At 39.3% G+C, this 12,705-nt stretch overlaps 1 long non-coding RNA gene across 1 annotated transcript in view; it reads left to right on the forward strand.

Annotated features, from left to right (window-relative positions):
* The window catches only part of LOC114560316 (uncharacterized), an 85,742-nt gene that overhangs the window by 27,887 nt on the left and 45,150 nt on the right, over nt 1-12,705 (forward strand). The window lies entirely within an intron of this gene.

Below are 12,705 nucleotides of genomic sequence, written 5' to 3' on the forward strand. Positions count from 1 at the left end.
GCTACACCGGCTCGGCTGTCCTGCCTCCTGCTTGGCTCACGTGCTGCCATGCTTCTGTGTTGATAGCATCTTGCTTCGGTAGCTCAACGCAGTTATTTTTGTCATATTCATCAATACAGTGGCTAATTATCCATTTAACATTTAAACCTAACGTTACACTAGCTCACTCAAGCACTCAAACAATACTTTTTTGATAACATTTTATAAATCAAAAATAAATTACAACATTACAAAGAACAAAACATCTTTTTATTTATTTTTCAGCTTCTACTGCGTGAGCTCCATCTGTGTGTAACGTAGAGTTGTTCCTGCCTGCCTCTAAGACATATTATAATATTAGACAGCCAATCACCAGCATTGATAGCAAACAGGCAACTGTTTGTTAACAAGTTATCAACTCCAAAAATGATAAAGTGTTGGTGTTGTTCACACGTTGTTTCTATTTCTCCCAAGCAGCCCCCAAAAAAAACAATTCAGTTTTAAATCTTAGATCAATATATATTATAAATGATTTTGTTTCTTTTTGGTGCACTTGCACCTGTTTCTGGTAATTACCTGTTTCCAGGTGAACCTGTTTGCACTGAGGTGGGTGGAATGGCGCAGCTGAGGTAATGTTTATGTAGATGGAAAAGTGCAATTTTGGTACTCATTTTGGCATGAAAGGGCACTTATCATCCCACCTGCTCTAGCCACCTCTTATTGCCAATGCAGGCATAAACAGCAATTTTCCCAGCTATAATTAGTAGTAGTAGCATTAAAAAAAAACACTGTGGCGGACAGCAGTGCACATTAATTCACCTTTAATTTGTTGTTCAACTGCAACTCCACACAGACTTTTTAAAGCACATATGTGTAGATTATGTATGTGGTAGTAACACATCACATGCTGTCTGGTGTCTATTGGATGCTACAAATCGGAGTCACCAATGTCAGAAATTACAAAAGAAATGTGGACCCCACAATGCAGTCTTTACAATCAATACCAGGTACTATTGAAACAATTAAACTGGACTTGAATATAAGCAGCAGTTTATATTAATTCGAGAGCATGAATAAAGTAATTAAGTGCAAAATTAAAAAATGTTCCTCATTTATTATTAATATGTAATTTAAGAGAATTTGCCAGGTACCTTAAGATTACTCTTTAGAGGGAGATCTAATCTGTTAAGCTGCTGTATGGAGTCAACATTACAGTGTATTGTGACGTGGTACTGCCTGTCAATTTTTAAAGGTTACAATTAAAAAAAACTGTTCTATGGAAATAACGGTTTCTGTGTTACAAATTTCCTCTGATAATGTAGTTGGAGTTGGAATTTGTGGAGAAATAAAATGGTCAGCATTGTTTCAGCTACTGTAACTTACATTTAGTGTAAGTTTGCAAAGATATTGTCTTGTGCGACATTTCCATTGTTATCAGAAAAATACTGGTCTAGGGACAGTATATGATTTAAAAGACTTCAAGGGTATGATAAGGGTGTTTGGCGGGAGGACAACACCATCGCCATATGTGGCAGTAGATGAAATATAACATGAAAAATATGCACAGCAGTCTGTGATTGTGTGTGTGCACATGTGTATGTGTACATGTATGTATCTGTGTGGGTGTTTGTAGATTGAGAAAACACTGAATGTGAAGGTTGCTGCTGTGAAGGACACATCTTGTCTATGGTAAGTAGTCATCCTTAATAGGTTTGGTTTGGATGTGAAATATTGGTGTGCCAAGTCAGTATGTGACATTAGTGTTGTCTCTAGGGAAAACTGCAGACTGATCTCAGTTCAGCATGTACCGAGACAGGATAGGGGGCTAAATAAAGGCTCAGATAGATGAAACTGTACCTAAACCTTACAACCCCAAAACAATCACTTCACTCCACCTTCTATGATGAACATGTTCGCCATATGTAGAATATTGTTGCTAGAAAATATACCTTTGTATGACCATTAATGTTTTTTCTTAATTTTCTCAATCAATGTGGACTAATCAGCATCAAATACTGATTCTTAGGCTTTTGAGACCATGGAGGTTTGTAACTGAGATTAACTTGATATGAATCAGGTTAGTATTATAATGATAACTATAAAAACACAGGGATGTAAAATTGAATGTTAAAGACACAAGTATACTCTTTGTCTCTCCCTCCATAAATAAAGCCAGTAGAACATCAGTCCAATACATTATGCATTTACATGATTCCCTTTGCATTGCAAGTGTTAGTGTAACAATTATCTCTGTAGAGAAATACATTGGCATTGGGAGCAGAAAGTATTGCATGATGTCTCTATGGATATTTCAAAGACTTTCGTTTTATTTGTGCAGTATGTTTGTTTTTTTTTTTTTTCAGAAAAAAAGTTGCAGCCAATTAGAAAGAGGCCAACTTTTAATTGACATTTTAGTGACTTTCTAAAAAAAGGCAGCAGGAAGCTAAGGGTTTTACTTCTTTTTAAAAGTCTTGGCTCTCTGAATGAAGTGGTTCTTTGATTGAAATCCTTGCAATGGAGCGTGACATGAGCATTTCCTTTCTGTTCTCCTATTATCAGCTGAGCCTATGGTGCACAACCTAATCCCTCTTCATCAAAGCGTTGTGGGCAGCAGTCAGCGGGATGTGACCATCAATTAATCACCCACTACCCCCCCTGACCAAGCTCAGTCCCAGCACAGGTCAGTCCCAGCACAGATGTGAGGCCTCATTGGTTTTAAACTCTCTCACTGGGAGATCTGCTGCAGACGTAAGACTGCCACAAACTGGCTTTGTCAAAGGGCTTCTGTAGACAGTGAGGCTGTCCCCAATATGTGAGTCAGGCTGCTCTAAGGGGAGGTCAGTGTGAGAAAGCACCATAAGATTAACCTTTAAGCTGAGCCTTAACTACTTCCCCTGCTTTAGTATTTTAACTTCATTTTTAATTGCAAGGAATGCTTCGTATTTTCTGTTTTATTATCAGTATGCCTTCTGTGAGAGTTAAGACAAGCTAGTGCGCTCATTTACTCAGTTTCACCCTCAGGGTTTTACTGCTCTCCAGCTAAGCTGTTTTCTGAGAATTCCATTGTCTTATTGGAAATCTTCTGAATATTGGATAAACCAATTTCCCCAAAGCCCCTATCCCTAACCCAGCATCCCCTGCTCCAGCTGCCCAATTCCCTGCACACAAGGCAGATAAACCACCAGCTTGCTCACCTTACATTTCATTAAAATGCAGGTAAATGTCATTTCAAAGTACATAACCATATAATATTCCATGTAAATTTAAGCATCTCAAGACCAGTAGCTTAAAGCACTGCAGAACAGAAGGGTTGCAGAGTTCATAAATGAGTAAAAATCTCCAAATGAGTTTGGTGACCTCTTAAACTCCATGAAATTAATATAAGCAGACATCCTGCGCGCTGCAGGCTACTGCAGAGCTTGGGAAGATCACTTAAGCTCTCAGAGTTCCATAAAAGTTTTATAAGTTGACTTTCAAGACACATTGTAGCTGCTTATTGGTGACGACAGGGAGCAATATGGAAGCAACCAAACCTTTACTACCTTCACTTAACCCCTCATACACGTACAGGGGAAATACTGGCATCAGAACATTTAACATCACCCCTGAGCTTTGCACAGGAGGCTCATCCCAAAAGATTTCAGATTTAATTTATATAGGCGTGAGGGTACGACTATCACATGTCTGTGAGGTAGTTTACAAGTTTTAAGTATAATTTTAACTGAACTGAACTTAGATTGTCTTTTTATTGCTACTGCTGTTTTGTGGCATGCTGTCACATACGATTTAATATACTGTTGGTTGGTGATATATATCCTCTCTGTTTTCATTATAGAATGCACTGAGTTTCTCTGAAATTAAGAATTGTAACTCATTACTCCACCCCTGTTAGCCATAACTCTTTATAGACAGCAGAAATAGCAGATCATATTAACAAATATAGCTGCAAGCAGCAATGAAGCAGGCCGAGCAGTACACTAGCAGGAATTGCGTTGCCATGGCATGAGCAAGCACTCACAGCAACTTTGATGGCAATTGGATAAAGAATGGCTGAGATATCAGCTCATTTACTTTGTTAATTCAATTTCAATTTTCAATTCAATTTATTTATTGTTACAGTGCCCCTAGAGGCCAAATTACACCAATGTCCTTGTGCATTCTCACAATCAAGTGCCAAGTCTCTGTACCAAGTTTGGCTTTAGTACATCAAAGCGTTTCTGCGATATGACCTCACTTTCTTTATTACAGCGCCCCTAGAGGCCAAATGACACCACTTTCCTTGCACGTCCTCACAATCAGCTACCATGTCCCTGTATCAAGTTTGGGCTTCACGTTGGTGAGATATGAGCTCATTTCCTGTAACTCTAGCACCCCCCCTAGTGGTCGAAGGTCACCAAATTTATTGTGTGTCCTCAGAATGGGGTCCCAAGTCCATACACTAAGTTTGGTTTCTATACGTAAAAGCTTTGCTGAGATATGATCATACTTCCTGTGATTATAGCGCCCCCTTAGTGTTCAAAAGACTCCAAATGTATTGTACTTCCTCAGGATAGGGTACCAAGTTTGATTTTGATACGTAAAAGCATTGCTGAGATATGAGCCTACTTCCTGTGATTATAGCGCCCCCATAGTGGTCAAAAGTCACTAAATTTCTTCAGCCTCCTCCTAATTGGGTAATGAGTCCAAGTATTGAGATTGGTTTTGATACGTGAAAGCCTCCCAGAGATAGGAGTTCACTTCCTGTTTAGCGTCTTCGCTGTCAATTTCGATTGGCTGTGACGGACAAACGCTTTCAAATATCAATACGCAATTAAATAACTTTTGTGCGGATTGGTCTGAATGTCATCTGTGCCAAGTTTCGTGAAAATCTGAGAAATTTTGTGACTTGTGAAAACTTTTTAGTGTTTTTGATGAAATCCAATATGGCGGCCGGATCAATTACGTTGGCATGTGTCGGCCTTAGGACCTCCCACAGTATTAACAGACACCGCTAGTAAGTTTTAATTCGAAACACATCAAACGTTATAGGCCAAAACGTAATATTGCTAATTACAGTGCCTCCTATAGGTCTAAGATCACCAAATTTCTTGAGCCTCTTTCTAATTGGGCCCTGTACCTATGTACTAAGATGGTGTTGATACGTGAAAGACTTGCCGAGATATGAGTTCACTTCCTGTTTGGCAGCTTCACCGTTGATTTCGATTGGCTGTGACAGGCAAACACTGTCAAATATCAACACGCAGTTGATAACTTTTGTGAGGCATGGTCTGAAGATCATCTGTGCCAAGTTTTGTGAAAATTGGACCAATTTTGTGACCTGTGAAAACTTTAGTGTTTTTGATCAAATCCAATATGGTGGAAGGCCCAACATGGTGGATATTGACATCATGGGGTGCGTTGAGTTCGGCGTCATCCAATGATTCCAACTATATCTCAATGTTCAAAATCGGGCATATGGTTCAAAAGTTAATCGCATGGATACAACACCAACTTTGACCCATTGGTGGCACTAGACTGCCTGTGGTGCAGACCTAAAACTTGGTGAAATTAATTATGTCTCAAATCAACCAAATTTCACAACTTTTTACTGTACGGTTCTATGGGCTGTTGGAGACTCCCATGGCAGAGGAAAGATGTGTAATAATAAGCTTCGCTGCTTGGCCCCCAATTAGCTGCTTGTTTGATTGTATGTCTCCATTAGGGCTTTGACTTTTGCCCAAAAATCATATTCAAAGTTTGTTTGTTTATTAATATTAATATTTGAATATATTTGAATATTTATTAATAATATTTTGATCATTAAATTCCTTCAGTAAGAGCTATATTGGTATCAAACTGAAGTTGTATGTTCTGTCCATCAGAGGGCAGTGTATCAGTCAGTCAATAGGCAGGCAATGATGTTTTCTGAAGAAAAACGCACTGCCACGACTGTTTTTTTTATATTAAAAGTCAGACCCTGGATTAAACACAAACAGTATGCTTTTGGCAGGAAGTTCAGAGCTTTCACGTAAGTACGTAAGTGCTCTGATGTTTATACTTGTGTGCTGGTTAGAGGTGTGAATCGATTTGATTCGATTACGATTATCATGTCAGCGATTCAATTCGATTTGATATCTCGATGCATCACGATGCGTCAAATACATTTTTCTATTAAAGCCACGTAGGATATTTAATTCATAGCTTTTCAAGCTTCAAAAACAAAACATTCTGCAGTGCTCTAATACTAAATCAATTTGATACATAAAACTACAGCACTGAGCACATGGCACTTACTGAATGTGCAAAAGAGAATATGTAAACAGAAATGTTCTTAGGCCTACATTAAATTGTAAACAGAAATAATCGATTATGAGCCTGCCAATTATCGATGCAACATCGTCCATGTCCACGATTCAATGCGTCGATTATTTGATTAATTTCAACACCTCTAGTGCTGGTGTGTGCGTCGAGCCGGCGTGTGTGTTAGAGTGAGAGAATGACGGTGATTAGCTTCAGAGTGAGTAGCGACTCTAGAGTCATAGTGAGAGGAATAAAGCGTCTCCCCTGTTCTTTCTGATCACGGTGAGACATCTGTAGCAGGAAAAGTTCACCCTCTCCTTGATTTCACGTTGGTTGTTATGGAGAAGGAGAACCAGGAAATGAGTCGGGGGGGAAATGCAACACTACCAAGCCACGGCCGAACGACGTGCGTCGCCACAACGTGTAGTTATATTTTGAAATGCGTGAAAAAGCCTCAGAATCTGAATTGAAAACGTTTACAAGCTAACACATTTACAAAAAAGAATGCCCATAACAGGTTTGAATATTAAGGGCTGCCTAATATTTGTTCAAATATCATTATTTAAAAAAAATATTTGAATTATATTCAAATAACGAAGTTTGGAGTCAAAGCCCTAGTCTCCATTGTCAACTCCAAAACAAGAAATGACCAGCATGACTTAATTGATACATTTGCATGTTGTATTTCTTAAAATGTTTATTATTATAAAGTAGAGGTGTGACAAAATAAAAATGTGATGAGATTTCTCATCAAGGTAAAAATTGTCTTGGAATATCTAAATACCGGTATATAAGTGCAGAGCAGCAGCCAGTAGACGGAGTCTAACCTGTTTGGTCTTCTGGCTTTGAAGATGAGTTGAGATGAGTTAGTCTGAGACCTATAAATTAGTATAGAAGATCCCCTGCCCGTTTGCCAAAGTTGACTATGAGTTCACTTTTACAGAGCGATAGTGAAGTTGCAATTGTAAAAAGCTGTCTGTAAAACCCAGCGTAGAGGGTACGGCCTCTCTCTCTCTCTCTCTCTCTCTCTCTCTCTCTCTCTCTCTCTCTCTCAGTGCAGTTAAGTGTGGCGCTGACTCGTGCAGATCGCTCTCTTTTTCTGTCTTTTTTTTAAACTTTTCATATTAAACAAAGAGAAATGTTCTCCCCTCGTCTCTGCAATGAAACTCTTGGTTACGTTGTAACCTTGGTTCTCTAAATTATCTTAATTGAAGTTTTCTTTAAAATAGTGTCAAAAGCTTGTCTCATCTTGTTCTCGTGAACCCAATCTCATGTCTCTTCTCGTGAGCTGAGATTCTTGTCACACCCCTATTGTTAAGTGTTTAAAGAGGTTTTATACATACAAATGTACTAAAGTAATGCTCTTTCACAAGAAGACCTGCAAAATGTGTCCCACATTCAACAACAGCCTATGGAAGAAATTCTTCAGTTGTGAGATATTTTTCTCTGGAGTTGGAAGCGGATAAAAACAGCTAACAAGTGAGTGAATATTGGATTTGCAATCATATAGTAACCAGACTTATAATTCCAAATGAACACAATGTTGCAAATGCAAATGTGCAAGTCAGCAATTGTTTGCTAACACATTAGCCATAACAACTTGATTAGCTAATGGTGGCTGTGTCTGTCAGCTTATGTTTCAAATTTTTTTTTGTCCTTTTGTGGTTTTAAAGGGAAAATATTATACACTCAACATTATTCTGCTCTTTCTGTAACCTTTTCTTAGAGCAGCACCCCTGGCAATTGCACATACCTTTTTACCTGCAGAAGCATCAGATGTTCTAATTACTTTCTTTAGCCTCGAAGGGTATGTTAACTGAGTGTATGTTAAACTACTGTAGCCTGCTCCATCCTCATGAATCTTAACGCTGTTCTTATAAAAGGTGATGTATTAAATCTCTAGTCTCCCAGAGTGTAACTCTCAGTTGGTGGGATACTAATCTGAACACGCCTCTGGAAACTAAGAGAGAGAGAATTGGCTGTTTAAATATGATGAAGCACAGTGTTGCCATGGGTATTTTCTAGCGGTTATCTCGTGTTCAGAAGCGTGCCCAGGTTAAGCAGCATGTTTTTGAGGAAAGTTGGCCAGCAAAATGAATGGGGCCACTGAAATGTGTTTAATGAGGATGAAATCGACTTCTCCCTTAAGGATGTACTCCTACTTAATGAGTTTTACCTCCAACCCTAAGAGGAGATTTACAGGAATAATCTTGCCCAAGTTGTGAATTTGTAAGATCAGATGTTTCTGTTTATTATGTAATGGTTGTAGGAGTATAAGAAATGCTAAAGGCTGTGACACACCAACCAACCAGTCGGCTCCCGTCTCTCAACAAAGTGCCTCGGAACACACCGAAGCGACGCCGACTTGAGCGTACGTTCTGCTACACAGAGCTGTCTGTAAATAATGCCGGGAAAAAACTATCACCGAACGCAGCAGCTGCGTATCGGCCGGCCGGGAAAATGGGTCTATCCCTAATATTTTACACATGCGGCTGGCGCTGATAAACCAGCTAAACTGCATTGCTTTGACTGCACCTGAACGCTCTGCTGGGAAGCTAGTGCTACTGGGATCTCTGTTTCCAGAGTCACGCTGTACTGGACTCTCCTGGTGACCATGCTGCCCAGATGACTGGCGGCTTCTCGCTGCTGATGCGTGCGGAGCTCCGCCTCCAGAGTTCCGACTGCTGTCTGTCCGCACGGCGGGCTGTGCTGCCGTAGATCAGTATTAAAATTAGACCGTTTCATAACTGGGTAAAAACATCTTGTAGTTGCGATGAATAGAAGTCCAACAGTTGGTTTTAACCTGTTGCGAACAGTACGGGAGCACGCATGAAAACCACAGTTGCCACCGCTTTATCAGCATTGATTGAGAGGCGGCGGCGTCCCGCTGCAGAGACACTGTGCCCACCCTTGTTCATGTAACCGCGTCAGTTAAACTGTATTATACACTACTAGTACGGTGCCCGTTGAAAATGTGCCTGTTTGGAAAGGGCCGATTGCATGGTCTGTGGTATTGCTGCTTGTAGAATTCTTCCAAACCAAATTGTACCCCAAAATTACTTACAGACCCCAAACCACTTATATATAACTCCACTGTATAGCCTACTACTGACTTAAGGTGTAGGCTACGTCTACATCAGAGGAAGACATTGTACTACTATATTTACAGAGAACATTGCAGATTCAGAATGTAATCTCAAAATATCACAATGAGAGAGAGAGAGAGAGAGACCCAGTATTAGAACGTTAGAGAGTACTGCCTCTCTCCCCCCCTCTCTCTTGGCCGAGACACACGCGTCCACAGCATACAATTCACTGTGGTGCTGTCTCGCGGAGACCACTCTCTTTCTTTGTCCTATTTAAAATGAGTTGGGAAGTGGACAGCAAAACCTAACTTAACTTTTAATGATATTAAACAAAGAGAAATGTTCTCCCTTCATCCTATAATAGTCATAAATCGATACTAGAGTAGCCTACTTCCTTGTTTAGTGCTGCAATTAATAAAATGCAGAGGAGGAGAAAATAGCATCTGTCTTCACAAAAATCATCTGTTGAGTGTTTGATGGTAATTTATTTGTGCTTTAGAACGTGATCAATGTGAAACAATAGTAAAATAAGCTTTATTGCTCTCTGTTTACTGTACAATGACAAATTCAAGTGCAAAACATTTGGTCTCAACTACTGCCAGAAAAGGCTTAGTTATGTTGTAACCTTTGTTCTCTGAATGAAGAGACTATCTCTCCACCATACACATGGAATAAGTAACAGTGTAACTGTTAGTTATACAGGAGAAATGCCAGAAATTTGAGTTTATGGCAAAACCTTTCAGTGCTCTGTTTTCATTTTGGGACTTTCGTTTGAATAAAGGACTATTTTTCCAGTTTTCTGTAAAATAGTGCTAAAATCTCGTCTCGATCTCGTGAGCTGGGTATCTCATCACACCCTTACTGACAATTTGTCAATAGAATGCATTTATGTTGTTTTTTTAAATAGAAAACATATAGGCCTGTACTTCATAACGTTTTGTATTCATAACACAGTTGTATTATTGTACAAATTAGCTACAACAGTAATAGCAGTTACCTTATTTAAGTCACTTGTTCTCCTTGGGAAAATAGTTAGCATAAAGGTCTGTTCATATTAATTAAACAAACTGGACAGATCTGTGCCCAGGTCCCGGATGTGAAAGCTCCCTTACTGCTTTATTTCCATTATATTTTTATATATTGAATTGTTACCACTGAACAGAATTTTGTTGACATAAATAAAGACTTTTTCACCATAAATTGGTGTCAAAAGGATTTAATATTAATGACTATATCAATCAATTGAAAATCCAGTTGTATATTTTAGGGCTGCAACAACGAATCGATAAAATTGATAAAATTCAATTACTAAAAAAGTTGGCAACGAATTTAATTATCGATTCGTTGTGTCGTGCAACTATTAGGCAACCTAGTCGCGGAGATAAAAAAAAATTGAGTTGAGCGCAGCGCGGAGCAGCGCGGAGCAGCGCGGATCGAAAGAAAAGAAAAAAAGAGCAGAGCGGGGGTAGAGGAAATACGGAGAGAGACCGGAGAGACCCGTAACGTTGTTCTAAAACTCAAGGCGGAGGCAGTCCCTCCAGTAGCTCTTCTGGTGCTGGTGCTGTTTACTCGTTATCCAGCAGACTAGCATGACAAGCTAGCGTTAGCTCGGTAATAACAGTAATAAAGCAGGGGTGGTATACTTTGCAAGACTAAAGACATTCACTCGCCTTTTTTGCCCCATTAATTTTTCAATATGTTATGTATATATTATGTGCTTTGTCCCATATCAGTTAGTGTTGACAAATATAATAGTGTGTGGTGTATAAACGAACTTAACTTGCACTTACGACAATGATGGTAATAATTTAATTAAGTGTGTGTGTGTGTGTGTGTGTGTGTGTGTGTGTGACTGTCTGTCTGTCTGTGTGTCTTGTCTGTATCTGCTATTTGGGTTACTTACCTTTACACAACTATTAACTAAAACAACAAGTATGTATGTATTGAGTTGATGTAAATTAATGTTTTGTTTTTTTTATCAAATTTGAACATATGTGTCAGTGGCTTGTTGATCTTTACATTGTTAGTTAATTTCCTATCCTGGCCTGGGACTCCCATTCATACGGTTTGATAAAGTACTTATTGGACTTTAACTTATCATTGCAATTACAATAACGAGCGTAGCTGTCCTCAATTTAGGCGATCCTGTACATCTCATCTCCGGTTTTTCCTGCATCCACCGTGTGTGTGTTTGTGTGTGTGTGCATCAGTAGCGGGGGGAACTGTATGAGCAGCAGCCCCGCCCCCGCCTACTGCAGACAGCTGACCGGATTGAAACAGCAGCCGCTTCAGCGACTTTATAGTGAAAAAACGTTACAGCGTACATTGATGTTAAAATGTATACAGGTTGGCAGGACGGTCTGAAATGTTTTGCACGGTCTTTCGCTGTACGTTTTGTTGGTAAATGTGAGATGTTCAAGTCTCATCTTCATATCGGAAACAAGCTCTCTCTCACTCCCGCTTGGTCACTGGCACTCAGAGTCATATTATACTGACGTAAAGTCTGGCACGTGGGACTGCTGGGATCGGTTGAAGTCACGGGAAACTCCGGTTATTGGTCAAATATGCGGAAAAGTTGCGGTGATTGGTCAAATTTGCGAGTCGCACCAAAGTCCCGGTGATTGGTTGAATTTCCGTGAATTTGCGTGAATTTGCGTGAATTGGCGCGATCGTGACATTGTGAAATCCTGGAGGGACTGTATAATGCAGCTATCCAACACAGATCTGAAAAGAATAGTGATGGCATTACATAAGAGTGAGGCTGTTTCAATGAGGAATACAGCCAAACCCTGATTTAAACAGCCTGAGCTGTATTCCTAAAATAACATGGCCCTTCACATTGACAATAAGATAAAAGATAACACACAAATGGCCTCGTAACGGCAGTGGTAATGTACAGTAACTATTGGTTTTGTAATGCAACTTGCCATAAGTTGTTACCTACAGGACATTCCGGACTTGGTGAAATGTATCAAGTGTTTTATTTATACTTATCTCTAAACATCTTACACATGATGAGCTTACATTCAGAATGCATCTTATTCCAGTCCATGTGAGTATCTTCAATAACACAACACAGACCATGCAAACAGTGAAAAATGCAAGAAACTATAGTCAAAGCTAATAAGAAATCTGCCTTTGCATTAAATTTACCATCCTTGCATTACTGTTCTTACTGTTTTTGATCAGCCATAGAAAATAAGTTTGTGTAATTTATGGACATCCAAAAGTATTTGATATAACAAACACACAAACAAACAAACCAACAAATGCTTTTTGATAGCTCTTTTGAGAACAGGTACAGTAGCTCATGCTCATACCATGACAATAAATTGGCTAAACTGATGATGTTTATCTTACT

This window comes from Perca flavescens, chromosome 8 (assembly GCF_004354835.1).
Source record: "Perca flavescens isolate YP-PL-M2 chromosome 8, PFLA_1.0, whole genome shotgun sequence".
Lineage (NCBI taxonomy): Eukaryota > Metazoa > Chordata > Actinopteri > Perciformes > Percidae > Perca > Perca flavescens.